This window comes from Mixophyes fleayi, chromosome 5, assembly GCF_038048845.1.
Source record: "Mixophyes fleayi isolate aMixFle1 chromosome 5, aMixFle1.hap1, whole genome shotgun sequence".
Classification (NCBI taxonomy): domain Eukaryota; kingdom Metazoa; phylum Chordata; class Amphibia; order Anura; family Limnodynastidae; genus Mixophyes; species Mixophyes fleayi.
The window spans coordinates 86,025,641-86,042,324 of record NC_134406.1 but is presented as its reverse complement, the minus strand read 5'-3'; the positions used below and the strand labels follow the sequence as shown (position 1 = coordinate 86,042,324).

Sequence of the window (16,684 nt, the reverse complement as noted above, 5' to 3'; positions counted from 1 at the left end):
TAGTTCCCGAGTTTCACTGTACTGACTTGGGAGTTCCTAACAATTTGGCACAAAGTATCTGTGCGAAATATAGTACATGGACCTATCAAGTGCTTTTCCTTTACCCCATATGCTTAGCTCACTTCATACAGTAGAACCCATCCTTCTCAAATTATTACATTTTCTTCAGGTTGTTTTAAAAAGTACAAATACACAAAAGGTTTGAATATATATTTGGTTTATAATATAATTAACATATGTATTACTGGTACTACAAAACTACAGAAATATATGATGCATTTGAAATGTCTGCTGTCTATTATTTATCAATTAACATTTAATTTTATAATGCTTGCTTATTCCATAGCACTTGGTAATAAATACAGTAATAATAAAAAAGTCTGGGTATTAACAGGCAGACAAAGAGGTAACAGGGCCCTGCTCACAAGCTTACAACCTATAGGACAATAGGAGTTTGATAGATGAGGTTATGTACATATTGATTCAGCTAAGTTAGGGTAAAAGTGCTTAGAGAGCTATATGATCCAGTCACACAGCAATGGTGTGGGGGCAGAGGGCTACTTGAGTATAGAAAGAGAACACACTTAAGTTTTGTGTGAAATGTGTAGAATAGCCTAGCAAGTTTAAGAGAGTGGTTTTTGAATTTGATATGCTTGTCTGATGAGGTGTGTTTTCAGGGAATGTTTTTAGATTTGGAGGCTAGAGAAAAGACTTGTTGTGTAAAGGAGAGCAGCCCACAGAGTGGATGCAGAACAAAATATGTGTAACCAGAAATGGGAGCAGGTAATGAGTGTGGATGAGAGACACAGATCTTGCACAGAGCAGCAGGGTCAAGTTGGGAGATGTTGGTGCACTTTTGTTGATGGATCTGTATGTTAGTAGAACTTTTTAATATTCTTTACAGTACAGGCAACCAATGTAGGGAATGACAGAGTGAAACAGCAGTAGAAGAACATTTTGTGAGGACAATCTGTCTAGCCGCTGCGTTCAAAATAGATTGTAGGTGGTGAATGTCTGGTTAGTGGAAAAACAGTAAGGTAGGTATTGCAATAGTGCAATATAAGAGAGACTGAGTGCATGAGGTACATGTGTATCCTGAAAATGTATCTTAAATACATTACACATGTAACAGGATTTGGATACAGATGGGATGTGGACATCATAGGAAAGTTCTGAGTTAAGGATCACATCTAGGCAGCGAGCTTAAAGGGTAGGGTTTATTTTCGTGCTGTCAATAGAAATATCAGCAATAATGAAGGGTAGGTAACTTCTGTTGGTTGATGGGAATATTATTAGCTGCGTTTCTGAAAGATTGAGTTTGTGGTGACGAGAGAACATCAACAATTATATTTCATAAAAATATTCAGTAACGCACCAAACACAGATGGTGAGAGAATGAGAGAATGAGTTGAAAATCCAGATATCATGCACTTCAAAAGATGTGAACGTGTGATGGGACATTTGATAAAAGGGCTGAAGGGGGGAGAGATATAAATATGATTTTAATATATGTGAGCTTTTATTTTCTGGTTGAGGATTGTACAATTAATATAGTTAGGAAAAAAAGTTCATGAGTGTTAATTAGAGGGGGGAGGAATAGCGAGGAGGCAATATGGATAAAGCTGAAGGATGTTATAATTCTTAAAATAATGCCATGGAGGGATAATAAGAAAATCAGTTTGTTAAATATTGTAGGATTTAAGAATAACTGGAGGATAAGAGGATAATATAAGCAAAATAGGTAGAAAATGAGATACAATTACCAAGTTACATTGTCCAGTGCAGTCAGAGAAGAAGTGAGGTGTCAGAATGTAGCAGATGAAGGTTGTTTGTGGTTGTCTTCAGATATTGTCCATAATACACAGAGGAGGGGTGGTAAATTTTAGCCCGGGTGTCAAGACTCGACTCAGCAGTCTATTAGGATTATTTAAGGGAAAAAAATGTCAGTGTCCCAGTGACCAAGGTAGCCCACTATGGGTCCGGGCCGGGGGGCAGATGTCCCCTTGCCCCCAGTCCAGCCTGCCCCTGCAATACACTAACCACTTGTTTTACTACAACAATTTGCCTCTCCTTATTGCCACCAAGTGGAAGACACGTTATTTTGCTTTTGGTATGATGGCAGTTTGGTAAAAGCTATGGTATGGATAAAAGTTCAAATCTGTCCATATCATAGTGAGTTATTATTAATGTAGTGGTATAGTAAAAAGTCCAAACGGCAACTTTCATTTCCATTATAGTAAATGATAACCAGGGGTATCTAGGAGTAGATTTTGTGGAAGGTTATAGTCAAGTGTAGTTACTGCTTGTATTCTTTACATTAAACCTTATCTATGAATGACCCTAGCTTGCCAATGGCAGCATGCCACAATCATAATCCTATTGACATGCTGGCAGTTCCTTATCACTATGTACAACATTTAACTTATTAAGGTATGCAGAAAGATCTGCACGTCTTGACGGCTGCAGTATAATAAAGTGCTGGCTTACATTCATTAAAGATTCTTATGTAAGACATTCTGTTTCTGTCTACATTGCTCAAAGCATTGAAAAACATTAAGCCCTAATGGATTGCTATTCAAATGCCAAAGAAACACCGAAGACAAATAAACTAATAGGTGTCTCTGAAATCCCAAAAAAATTAAATGTCATAGACCATTGTAATTTATATTCTTTTAAAATATGCATTCAGTGAAGCATATTAAATGAAGTTAAAGCATGGCAACAAATTGGCTCTTTCATGTAATTTAACAAGTCAACAAGAAACAACAAAACTACATTTTGCATTGGAGACACGGTAATTGAAAAGACGGGCAATTGTCAAAATACCAGTAAAGAAAGAAAACATAAAAGAAGGAAAATTCATTATGTTACAAAAAATAAAAACAAACTAAATCGTAATAAGTATAAAAAAAGTTTTTCTATCTTTCCTCTTTCTGTTGTTTCTAAAGACTACAGGAAAATGTATTGTGTAATAAGCCAATTGCTATGTATTACTGTTTTTTTATTCTTGTCCTTTGTGTGACTTACTGCATGAATGATTGACTGATTGATTGATTGATCCCAATTGTAAAGCGCTACGGAATCTGCTGGCTGTATAAATAAATGTTGATGATGATGATGTTGATGATTGACTGACTGATTGATTGATTAATTAATTGACAAACTGATCAGTCAAAGGAAGTGATATACTGACATGTAGTAAAATCTAAAGAAGAGTAAATACAAAATAAATAAAGCAAATAGGTTTTCTTTTTTCTTCTTAATATGCTTGTTTGCTTTAAATATAGTTGTTGTTGCTTGTCATTATCTATTGGTAGGCACACTGTGCATTTGTATGATGTACAGTTCTAAATTTCATGACAATGTCTCCACTTTCATCACAAAATCCCAAAATGTTACAATTTTCTTGTGTCCTATCACAGTGAAACTCAGATCCATTCCAGGATACAGTACTATGGGAACACTGATATCACAGGATTTCGTGTCTGTAATGTTTCAGAGGCCTTAACGCAACCTGTTACCGACACATAAGCCAGCCAATTTGTGGGATCTGAAGTGCTCAGGAAAATATGGAACAAATCAGTGTTTATTAAATTTCTGTAACTTAATAGACAGTGACTTGAAAAGGAACAGTCCCTATTATGGACCACTGCCTGTTATTGGTTACTTGCAGCTCTAGACTAATGAGTCATGCTTAGCCAAGTGCCAAATTCGAAGATATGGAACAGTCCTCCTTTTGCAATTTCTGCTGGACTTGATTGCTATTAAAATAATGATTGGACATATTAACATTTAGGTTGGGCTACCTTTTTAAGAGAATGCTGCAAACATATTAGAAGTATGAAATTCTTGACCATACAAGTTCACATATCAAATTATTATGTTCCCAAAAGAAAAATGACATATGTTTTGTGCTACTGCATAGTACATAACACAGGTAAAGGATTCTAAATGTCCATCAAGAGGAAACCTCACAATGTTATTATTGTGAGGTTTCTACATAGTCCTTCATAAATCATGGAAATATAGCTGAATGAGAAAGAGTATGATGCATTTATCCTTTATCATCAGCGTCACCCATGCAATTTATGGCAAAAAATGTTAATATTTGAAGATTGTGTAACATCATCATCACCATTTATTTATAGAGTGCCTCTAATTCCGCAGCACTATACAGAGAATATTTGCCAGTCACATTAATCCATGCTTCATTTAATAGAAGGTAGGAAAGAGCACAGAACCTTAGATGCTAATGATAGCAATATTCATATATTGAGTTTTTTTGGTTAATGGGATTTCGGAGGGCAGTGAAATTGTTTAATTCAAGCATAATAGAGCTCAGAGGTCACAGTTATACTGTCTGATTCTGTCATTTTTGATAAATGTGCTATTCAACATAGTATTGTGATTACTAAATAACCCTAACTATATGTAAGATATTGCAGACAGTAACAGGTTAGGAGTTTGGATGTCTGAGGGAAGGCACATATTGTGGGTGTAATTGGTTTCATAGTTCTTCACATTCCTCTGCACACTTTATCTGAAAATATAATTTTAAGGCAAGGTCAGGATTTCATTAAAAACATAATTTAACAGATTCTGAACAAGTTATAGGTGCATGTATCATTACTAACCCTAAGTTCAATTGATTGGGTGCCCTCTATGTAACCCCAACATATCGTTTTATATTTATTGAACCACAACAACTTTCTTACATCTTTCAAGAGAAATGAGCCAGCCCTGGGTCATCAGTGAAATAATGATTTAGTATTTTCTTTAACAATGTGTTCCATGAAACCAAAGTGAGAAAATGTCATTGAGAAGTCAGCATAAGATCATTATCTCACTGATAACATGGAATTGGTGGGCATGTTTGTAATCATGGCTTGATTACAGCTTTGATATTTGTATTGATGATCTACACCACTAGTAGCCAGGAAGCGTGCCTATAATATGTATATAAATGCTGCTGTCTCGGAAACCATGTGGCATCGTGTTTACTCTTCTATCATAGAAACGTTATAAGCATATGTACAGGACTGGATTACATTTTACTATGATGCTATCATTCAACAAAGTTTTCAGATGGTCATATAGAAGTCATTACAATATTCTTCTTTGACTGTAGGATACAGAAAAAACACTAAAACTACAAAAAATAATGGTTTTTGTTTACTTTCACACTCATTTAGACTATATTTGTTCATCTGTCAAACAGTTAGAAAAGGGTGTGATTTCCAGTAGTCTTATACTGAATGAACAATTTCTGATGCTGCTGCTACTGGGAATAAGCCCCGCATTGCCACAGTAGTCTTCAGCATTACTGCAGGTAAAAGCGGAGTAATAGAAAAAGAAAAAGATAACTCCAATAGATTAAGTGCATTCATTAACACTTTTTATTAAAATAAAATCATGTGTGAAGTTTGTATGTTCTCCCTGTGTTTGCGTGGGTCTCCTCCCACACTCCAAAACATATTAGTAGATTAACTGGCTGCTATCAAGTTGACCCTAGTCTCGCTCAGTGTGTGTATGTTAGGGAATTTATACTGTAAGCTCCAATGGGCCACTGACTGATGTGAGTGAGTTCTCTGTACAGAGCTGCGGAATTAGTGACACTGTATAAATAGCTGATGATGTTGACGATGACGATGAAGAATCACACTAATAATATTGATGTGAAATATAGGCATACATGGGTTAACCCTGGCATTATCTGCTATGTATTTCAGAAACCTTTCTCCCTCAGGCAAAATTGAGAATACACCTTATTGGCTTATTATTACACCATATAATTATAGGCTCTATACAAGTGTAATCATTCGTGTGATAATCCCAATTTGCCATTTAAAGTGACATCTCCTATTTTAGATATATATAAAAATATATAGTACATATATATCATATTGCATATATAAACCATACCTTCCATCATCTCAAAATATGTGAAGCCCCTCATAAATTTGCATACACAATAAAAACAGTGTCATTAAATATTTGTCACAAACTTACCTGCTCCACACTCCTGTGCTGCTGATTTCCTCTGCCTCTGTGTAAGCTCAGCACTTCCTGGTTCGGGTGGTCACGTGATTGTGGCTGGGACGCAGCATATTCATCTGCACAGTATGTAACGATTTCTTTGTCACTGCAGCACTGTCAGAGCAACATGTATTCATACCCAGACTGACTCCTTGTTATTCTGTATTTCTGCTGACCTTGACTTCTCTTGTGATTCCTTACTGGATAGTGCTTCTGCATGTTCTGCCTTGTGTTCTTGCATGTTTTGACCACTCTCTTTCAGATCCTGATTTTGTACTGCAGTATTGCCTGTGTTCTAGATCCCGGCTTGTTATTGGTCTTCCCTACTGCTTGCTGATTTTGTACCTCACTACCACCAGTGTATCAGTCCTTGGCTAGCTTACCTGCTTTCGGATTTCCCTTTCTCTCCAATGTGTTATGCCTAGTGGCTGATCAGAGGGCCGCGACCTGCGTGTTCCCGGCCACAAAGTCCATCCTGCCTTGCAGCTGTTCTTGGTGAAGACCGGGGGACACGTTAGATTCTGTGCCTCTGTTTGACCAGCGCTATACCAGGCTAACACGTGTATCCATCACCCCAGGGCTCTCCTCCTCAGATAATCGTTACAACATTGTACCATTAATTTTCCAAAAACACATTAACATCAAAGTTGTCATTAATACTGTGTAGTATTAGCATATTTAACATGCCCTTTGAAATGCCATCTCTTTTTTTTTAGGTGACCTTATCCTCAGTAACGCTATTCACAATAATGCACCCTCACAACTATCCCAATCTCCACTCTGCTCCACATTTCCTCCTCTTGTTTCAGCTGTACCCTCATCCATTTATAATGTAAGATCTCTGATGAGCAGGGTGCTTTATACCCTCTGTTTATACCCTCTTATATTTTTGTTTGGCTACCTTGTGGGCCCCTGTTTTATGTATGTACTGTTCTCCCTACTGTACGGCACTGCGGAGCAGTGTGGAGCCTTACAAATCTACTATAATAATAATAATAATAACATTATATCCAGTATGTCTCTCTTTTCCTCAGACTTGCAAGTCAGTCCCCCCCCCCTGTTTATCCATACGGGATCCTGTTCAATCCCCCCCCCCAGAAAAATGTCTCTATATAGCATGAGTTATACTTGTGTTTTTTAAGAAATGTTTGGTGCTCATTAACAAATATGTACACAATGTGCACTTTTATGGAGAAATATCTTGGGTTAAAAAAAGATGAGGTAGTTTACCATCCAAAAGTGTTTTATGGTTTGCTTTAAATTAAAGATTAAGGGCCTGACTCATTAAGGAGAGCAAAGCAAAAAAAAAGTAACTTTGCACCTTGGCAAAACCATGTTGCATTGGATGGTGGAGGTAAATTTAAAATGTGGGGACAGATTTATATGTAGTTGGGGTATGGCATATCTTAGATCAACCTTAAATTTCAGTGTAAAAATAAAGTTATCAATTACTTGTGTACCACATTTCAATAAAACCAGTATTTTCTTTTATGTGCAAAATAATAAACTAATTTGCAAATATATAACCCCTTGCATTGTAACATGGTTTACCCAGGATGTACTCCTTTTTTTGACTTGCTCTCCTTAATGACTCAGGCCCAGAAAGTTTACAAGTTGTAGCAGTGATCTTCCAGATTGCTGTAAATTATTTTCTTTGCGTTTCCTGTGTGTAAAGAATATTTTGGGATGAAAACTGATGAGTATAATATACATAAAGTTCACAAAGTTAAAACAAAATAATTTGTGCTCAATAAAATAAAGGATAACTCCACCCAATTGAAATTTTGTTTTGGCTGGAGTACATTACTTACCTGAGATGTGATTCTCTACCCAGTCTGGCGAATTCCCCGATGTTAGCTATCATACGACAATGCTTTTCTTATTTCTTAAGTCAGTGTGTTGGCAGTTGACTTACATGCTGCTTGAATAGAGAAGTCTTAATTGGCACTAGTGAGGAGAGCATTGTTGGACCAGGGCAGCAACAAGTGACATATTTGATTAGTTGACATGCCAGACTCAGTGAGAGTAACATTTTGCATTAATGTTTTAGCTATGGACAAAACAACCTATTGTACAAAGTTACAAATAGAATAGTTGTCATACATCCGCACTAAAGAGTTTAATACTAAATAAATGCTAATAGTAATAAATTCTAAATTCTAAAACACCTGTACAACACCAGCTTTGGAATCTATGTAATACTGTGGTGGTGGTGAAACCAAATCTCTGAGATTCACTATTGGTGAATTAATTTATGAATCACACCGAATCAGCTACAGTCTCAGGCAATAAGGGAATGCTCCTGATTGGCTATCTTGATATTAAGTAGAAGGGCTTACCGAAGATTAACTCTTTTGGTATTGGATCCTGCTCCTTACATTAATTTGGAACAAAGACATTTGAAGTTAAGTACAAACTAGATAACAAGATATTCTATCCAAATACACATTTTATGTTGTGAGTGCTGAATTTTTCAGCAGTACCATTTTGAGATATGTTGACTTAAAACTTAGGAGGTTATGGTGCACAAAACTGGAAAGTTTCAATATGTGCTGGTGTGCCTAGTTGTCTACCAAAGTGCATGCAGCTAAGTGGCAAGATAGCAGCGTATGTACAGCTCAATGGGAGGACATGTACTGAGCAAGGGTCTTTCTTGGTAAATGCAGACTATGCTATGCATAATCGTATTATTATACCATGATACTGCACATGATTACATACTTCTCCCATCATGGTTGAAGGAAATATACTGACAATTTAAATAACATTTACTGATATCCACCAATTTGTATAATAATATTTAAACAGTGTAACTGTGAACATTTACCAAACATGTTAAATAATCAAATCAATAAAATTGATCAATCTAGAGGACAAAGGATCTCATGGAAAGTAAGGTATTTGTGGCCCAAACCACTGGTATAGTACATTTTGAAACTGGTTTAGAGCTGGATGCAAGTCCATTTGTGGTACGCAAACTCGGTCAAGGATTTTATTTTTTTTACTATTGGAATACTTCAGGATAGAAAATGGAAGATTCCATATTGATTTAAAATAAAAACTTGAAAATACTAACTGCCGTTTATATCCCTTAAACCTTTTTTAGCAACTTTTTTTGTTTGAACCTTTATTGGAAATAAAGTGAGAGATTCACTAGACATGAAATTATTGGCCAATGTCACAAATAAGCCCAAACATTTTGTTTTTCTCATCAAATGAGAAATAATGTGGGGGTATTAGTTCTGCTTTGTAAATAATACATTCTACTGATACTGTCTCACAACTGTGGTTTCCTAATAGGATATATTTTAAAAATATTTGTTTTGCCATTATATTAACTGACTGGCTTGTTCTTAACTGACCTGTTAGTTGAGCAAAGAATTCATCAATAATAGCATTAATACTAATGTAGGACAATTGATTCACCTATAATGATTTGGGCTACCTTGTCAAGACTTAATCTAACTGATTTAAAATCCTTGTCCTTTTAAAGTATAGGGCAACTATGTGCCCACCCTGGAAATATAATCCTTTATTTTATTAGCATTTCCTGTAGCTGTATTTTCCAAAATACATATTTAACATATCCCTTGTGCATCTAATGTCTAGCCTTCATGCATGATATCTTCTTTCAATATTATTCTGAGAAATAGACATTCATTCTTTATTTTGTTACTTTACTTTAATGTCTTATAATCTTACATATTCTCTCTATTTTGGCTCCTTACTGCTATGCGTTTTAAATTATTAAGATTTTTAGTTGGGAATATATTTTACAGTTCACACAAATACCTCTGTAAAATTGTTTCATTAAACATCAGTCCGATGCAGCAGAAATTCACACAACATTTTCATTCGTTTATTGATTATTGTTTGCAGTTGGCTCTAATAAGAACATTAGACCTTTATGGTTAAGCATGAGCTGCCTGAATCTAGATCTTCTGAAAAATGTATATAACTTGGGAAGACAGAAGACATGAGTAGGGTGAAGGTGAAATAATAATTGTTTAGGTAGGGATAGAATAAAAAAGATGTTGGGAAGGAGGTGTAGAGAAACACGCCATACAACATGATTGAATTCATCGATCAAATAAAAATGAACTAATTTACATAATTGCTGTTGAAGGTAGGTTTTTTTTATCGTCAGTTACTAAATTCAAACCAGGCTGAAACAATTGGATTTTAAATGGTAAAAATTGGATCAGAATTGGACTACATGGATTATGCTGGAGGAGATTTAGAATCATTAAAGGTGTAACAGACAGAATAAATGAAAGGTGCAAAATAAGTAGTAGGATAAAGGCAGGTGATGGGGAATGAGGATAGATGAGTGAAAAGTAAAGTAAAATTTGTGTAAATCCCTTCTACAGGCAATTATATTTATATATATTTGGCTGGTTACTTGAAATTTACAGTGGTGTCAGAATTTACATGTACACACTTCATTTAATCCACATTTACAAGTAGATATACTAAAAGGCATATTTGGTGAAATTCAGTATAGTAAAGTATTTTCTAGAGAGGAGTGAAATTTCTAAAAATAGAAAATTCCCCTAATACCACATTTTGATGCAAAATTCTGCATCTTTCTCTGTCTGATGGAGAGATAAAAAGAAAGAAAAACAGAGAAAAAGAGGGAGAGAGGGGGCTGAGGGAGTGAAGGAGAGAGAACCCACCAAACACCCTACAGCAAATGTTTAAAATAAACAAAAACTATTTTGTTTCCCCAAATGATAAAATGTAGAGTCCTGGCAGGTTCTTTAAATTAAGAAGGAACTTTGTTGTCCAAAGAGATGTCAACCACAAATATGAAGTAGGAAAAGATTATATTTTCGAAGGTAATTGCTAGCTCTACAGAGGGAAAATTCTCAGGACCAAATGCAGCATCCAGGAAACAAAGAATGCTATAACCTTGCTTCTGTGGATCATCTAGTAAATTGGAAAGTTGTTCCAGCATGTATTGATGCTTAGAACTCCAATATTTAATCAAATACACTAGAAAGAAACAAAATAGTTTACACTGTATGATTTGTGGATTTCTTCAAATATTGAAAGAACACTCACCTGTTGTAGGTGTAAGAATGTCTAAAGTGCATATATGATCTACAATAGATGATTGCTTTTTCAATATTTGAAGAAATCCACAAATGACAGAGTGTACACTATTGTGTTTTGTTCTATTGTTTTCGGTTTTATAGTGGTGTTCTAAAGATCTACACACGCTGGAACAACTCTCCTATTTAGTAGGGGAATAGATTATGTGGCACTCTGACCAAATGTTTTAACTGATGGCTGATACAGCACGCCAGCCTCTAGATTGCAAGTTGTCATTCTTAGGGGTAAATGTATTAAGGTCCGATTTCTGCAAATCGATGATATTCAGCAACTTTGCAGGAAAAATTTAAAACATCAATGTGTTTAAAGGAAACTTTTGTCTTTAATCACATTGTCATTTTAAATTTTGCCTGCAAAGTAGCTGAATATTGGTGATTTGCAGAAATCGGACCTTAGTACATTTACCCCCTAGTGTTGAGACTGATTTAGGGCAACAGGTTGTGATGGAGTGCAGCTTTAGTAGGGGGTTTTCTCATTCAACTTCACTAGCACTAGATGTTGCATCCGTTTTGGAGGAAGGGACAGTGTTACAGTATTAAGAACTGGTAAAGCAATTTTTTAGCCTGATAGCAGAATTTACGATGTCGTTCTCAATTGTGCCTAAAGCAATCATGTAATTTGACGTATTAGTGGTTGTAATTAAAACACAGTGATGCTATGGGCATGTAACAGGTGGCTTCTCTAGAATGTCATACTTTATTTCGAGGTATAACACTGACATATGTCGGATGGTAAAGTCAAAAGTGTTAGAGTTTCTTTGAATCTAACCCTATCCCTGGTGTTGCTGAGGTGTATGAAGTGCCAGTTCCAACTTGACTCCTTAGCATGGATTGGTGTATGTAATTATCAGACACCACCCACTTTGACTTGGAGTTCTTCAAAGTACCATATGGGGGGATGATGTGTCTCTGAGATTGCTACTTGCCTCATCTATAATGACTCAATCAAATGGGGCAGATCAGGAAGTCAATTTGGGGTAAGTGTCTTTCTGGCTTATTTTGTGCAGAATGTACCCAGATGCACTGATTGAGTTGCAAGCGACTCAAAAAGAAACGAGATGTCTGTGAAGGCCATAGCTTTATTGACAATCAGAACCAAATTTGAGATATGTGTTTTGTTTCACTTGAGCAACTTTTTTGAGCCTGGGATACCTGTTTATTTGGTCATGCTCTTGATGTTTACAGTACATTATTGATTCATTGCACACAATACTGGGATCAGAATGTACCTGAAAGGCACAAGAAGCCAGCATAAGTCTCTCATGGTTTTCCATTGCCTAGGATGGCAGCAGGCCCATCCAATAGTCTGGAATGATCTATGGCATCACTATGCCACATTAAAAGTATTATTCCATTTGGAGTGAAGTGTATAGAACATGTCTCGGATTGTACATATCAGCAGCAAAATGCATTGCACACCAGGAGCAACAATATAGGCTGGGAGCATGTGGGAGGATGTCTGCTAGTATATAAGTATGTGTGTGTGTGTGTATATATATATATATATATATATATATATATCATCATCATCATTATCATCATCAGTTATTTATATAGCGCCACTAATACCGCAGCACTCTACAGAGAACTCATTCACATCAGTCCCTGCCCCAGTGAAGTTTACAATCTAAATCCCCTAACTCACACACAGACATACAGAGAAAGACTAAGGGCAATTTAATAGCAGCCAATTAACCTACTAGTATGCTTTTGGAGTGTGGAAGGAAACCAGAGCAACCGGAGGAAACCCACGCAAACACGGGGCGAGCATACAAACTCCACACAGATAAGGCTAGTGGGCTAGTGCTAACCACTAGGCCACTGTGCTGCCCAAATATATATACATATATATATATATATATTTATTAATGTTACTGGGAATTTCCAATAAGGCTGTGCAGTGTCTTTAATACTAGGGTAGTGCGGCATTATTGCTCATGACTGTGTTTTGATAACTTATGTATATCTAAGCATGCAAGCACAGTGAACATCAAGGTTAATGGATTTCTCTGCACCAAGAACTTTTATACTGCAGTCTAAACTTTTATTTCACTCTATCCCTGCCGATTTACAAATTAACCAGCAGTAGGCTGTTCTGAGTAGATAGCTTTGTTCACTACATATCAGGAAATTCATATGGCTTTACTGTTTGTATTTGGCAAATCTCTTTCTATACCCCCATTACTTTATTCTATAATGAATTAGAAAGAGCTACTGATTACTTTATGATCACAGACATGAGTATAGGTCAACCTATTTGCAGTTGCTCAGGCACTATTGAGCCATTAATATTTTTACTTAGATTTTTCACACAGTAACACAGTAAAAGATTGGATTTGAATTTCTCATTTAACAAAACATGAACGAATACATTTAACGTATTTAATGCTGTGGGTTTTTAAGCCAGAAATTGGATTAATGAATCTATGATTTTGTTTCAAAAAATAAAATTGCATAGAAATTATTTATTTAGAAATTAAATAGAGCACAGATATATCTTACATACATTTAATGACATATGTTATGATATATAAACTCAATCTAGCTAGAATGTTCTGTTCATAAACGGCTTTCCAATTATATTTCACTGCCAAAATCAAATATATTACGTATAATTCCAATCACTTGACAGTATTATTTAAGCATTCCCTTTTTTTTTACTTTTTAGTTCTTTTATTTTGCCATACTTATCTTGTGGCGATTTTTTGTTATTGTGCTTTCGGGACACAAGGTGAAAGCATTTCATACAAATTGTGGTCAATGAATCATTTTAATGGTAGAAGAACACTATAGGATATAAAAGGTTAAGTGGGGTTGATTTTGATTGTGCGAGAAATAGGTTGACCACAGAATTTAGAACATGCATTTAGTAAATGCAGATGATAATAATTAAGGAGACCTCCACTTCTCAATATACTTCTTATCAATGTATGAGAATTCACGAAAACATAAACATGAGTGACCTATATTGGTGGGGGATTCCACTGTGATGGGAAATTTTTAAGAATAAATGAAGTAAATAAGTCAGAGATTTGGGTGAGCTGGAAGAAATTAATTGATTTAAAGGGTGGTAAACTGAAGTGAGTGTAGACAACATATTGAAATTGGTAAACAGTGAATATGGTAAAATGAATGGCAATGGTATTTGAGGAGGGGACCTGCTCTGAAGGCAGTAAAAGATTAAATGTAACTATGGGGGGTATGACAGTATAAGATTGGTGTTTTGGGAATCATGGTCAGTTATTGCAATAATGCTTACACAGGCATCTGTGATACCTTGCAAAACTATACTACTTATCAAGATCGGTCATGCATTACTGCATGCCTGAGACTGATCATTTGCACTGTAAAAAAACCCAAAAGCATTAGCAACGTACTCTTGAGCTATAGAAGCCCACAGCATGTCTGTTGCTAGGGCCATGAGCCACTGTGTTGCTAAGGAGGCTATCAATAGGTACACCTTTATTTAAACATCTTCATCAAAATGACCTTTACTTGGTTGACAAGAAAGTGGCACTTTTGCAGACCTGAGCAGCATTCCTTTGCAGACCCATTGATGTTACCCCCGGATTTAGAGCAATCTCACAAGAAGAGACAGTCTCTGGGGATATATTGTACAACCTGATCTGAGGCTGAAAAAAATTGTGTTAATTTGACCACAATATGACACTGTTTTAAGGACATGTTTTGGCAGTGTTGTAATACATATAGTTACCAAGAAGCCAAACCATCATAGGGTAATTTACCAATATGTTTAATTACTTATATAGCAGCTCATTTAGAGTTGGAAGTATGTCTCTTCTAGTGTAAGATACTATTGCCATAGTAGGCTACCTTGGTCTGGGTCACCAGGCTACCTGCAGTAACTAGCTGTTTCTGATTGGCTGATTGCCTATTGAGCTCTCCAGAAGAGTACTTAAATCATTAAAGGACATATTATATGAAGTTATACTGTAGTTATACTATTACATTTACTTAATTGACATTTCCATTTGGACTACTGCAGGAAAGAAGATTCCCACTGGATTTTTAAACGAGAGAACAACACATTTTGTATTTAATTAAATGTTCTGTTATTTAATATGTATTTATATATAATTACATTGTATATTGAAAATGCAAGATTTGCATTTATTAATAACACTGTCAAGACAATATTACCTCATGTGTATATGACACTTCATTATATTATTATATTATTGTGTACGAGTAGGGTAATGCAACTTTAGCTTTAATACTTTCCAGTCATTTTTGCACCTACTCTCTATGCTACCATGGATGCCTGGTGCAAATGCAACTGATTTTGAGTTGGACTCATCTTGAGAGTAGTTTTCCTGCAATAAATACACTTTTTTCACTATATAGTTGCTTATATGCATCCACCCAGGGGTGGAACAGTGCCTAGGGGACCCGCAATGCTGCTGCAGCCTTATGGGCCCCCTGCTTTGCTCTGAAAGTACAGAACATGGTGCCAATTTTCTCCATTATTGATTCAGTACATTAAATCACGTTGTACATAAATGCAGGCTTGTACAGTTTTGGTCCATTTTACATTAAGTAACTTGATTTATTATGCAATGCCTGATGGAAGTTGAATCAAATCTGCACAGATCATCACCGGTGTAAGATGCAATTTAACCCCAAAGGTCATTAACAGAGCAAAATGGTACATGAGCATTGTGACAAAGCATTTGTTAGAAGAATACAATTTTATATTAATTTTAAACATACAGTATAGTTGTCCACAATACACTAGATATTCATAGCTTAACTAAATCTATTACTTTTAGTTCGACTTTCAGAATCTTCAAAAAAGAGGCATATGTACCATGCAATTCTAGTGTATCCTCAGAAACCAGTCAGTGCCCTTTAAACAGTTTGTGATTTTATTGTGGCATAGTAATAATTCATCTCATTATCATTCACGCACATCCTTGCTCCACCTCAACTCCTCCCTTGACCATGCCTCTTATTGGTAGCCGTGTAAAGTGGCTGTCAGGAGTTTATTTTTGAGGAAAGGATTGAAATGACTCTTCTCTTTCCTACATGGTTGCCTTGATAAATAGACCTCAAAGGATTTTTATCCAAGCTCTCTATGGCTTTTGGTTGCACTGATTTCCATATAACATATTTCTACTCACCGATAGCATTGTTTTCACACTATCTCTCTGCATTAAAAAAAGGATCCACATAAAACAGTTATTTTAATAGAGAAATATAATGGGCAATTCCAGACATATTAAACATTTACAAAGAGGTATGGGGTCCCTGGTAATACCAGCATCATTAGTTCATATATGAAAGATTCAATCACATGTAAAAAAATCATATGTATTTTGGATCTTTAAAAATCTCACAATATGTAAAAAGATAAAGATAGTTTGAGATTAAATCTTCTTCCGATATATAATTCAAAGGGAAAAAAATATATATTTAACTTCAAGTATGCTTCTCTTACTCACTCATTTACCTTCTTTATTTCTTTGTATTTGACCCTCTTTGATTTTCAAAGGCTTTTGCCATTTCAAGTGTCA

General features: G+C 35.6%; 1 protein-coding gene across 2 annotated transcripts in view; it reads left to right on the top strand.

Moving 5' to 3' along the window:
* CNTNAP2 (contactin associated protein 2) overlaps window positions 1-16,684 on the top strand; it is a 1,405,747-nt gene that overhangs the window by 260,654 nt on the left and 1,128,409 nt on the right. The window lies entirely within an intron of this gene.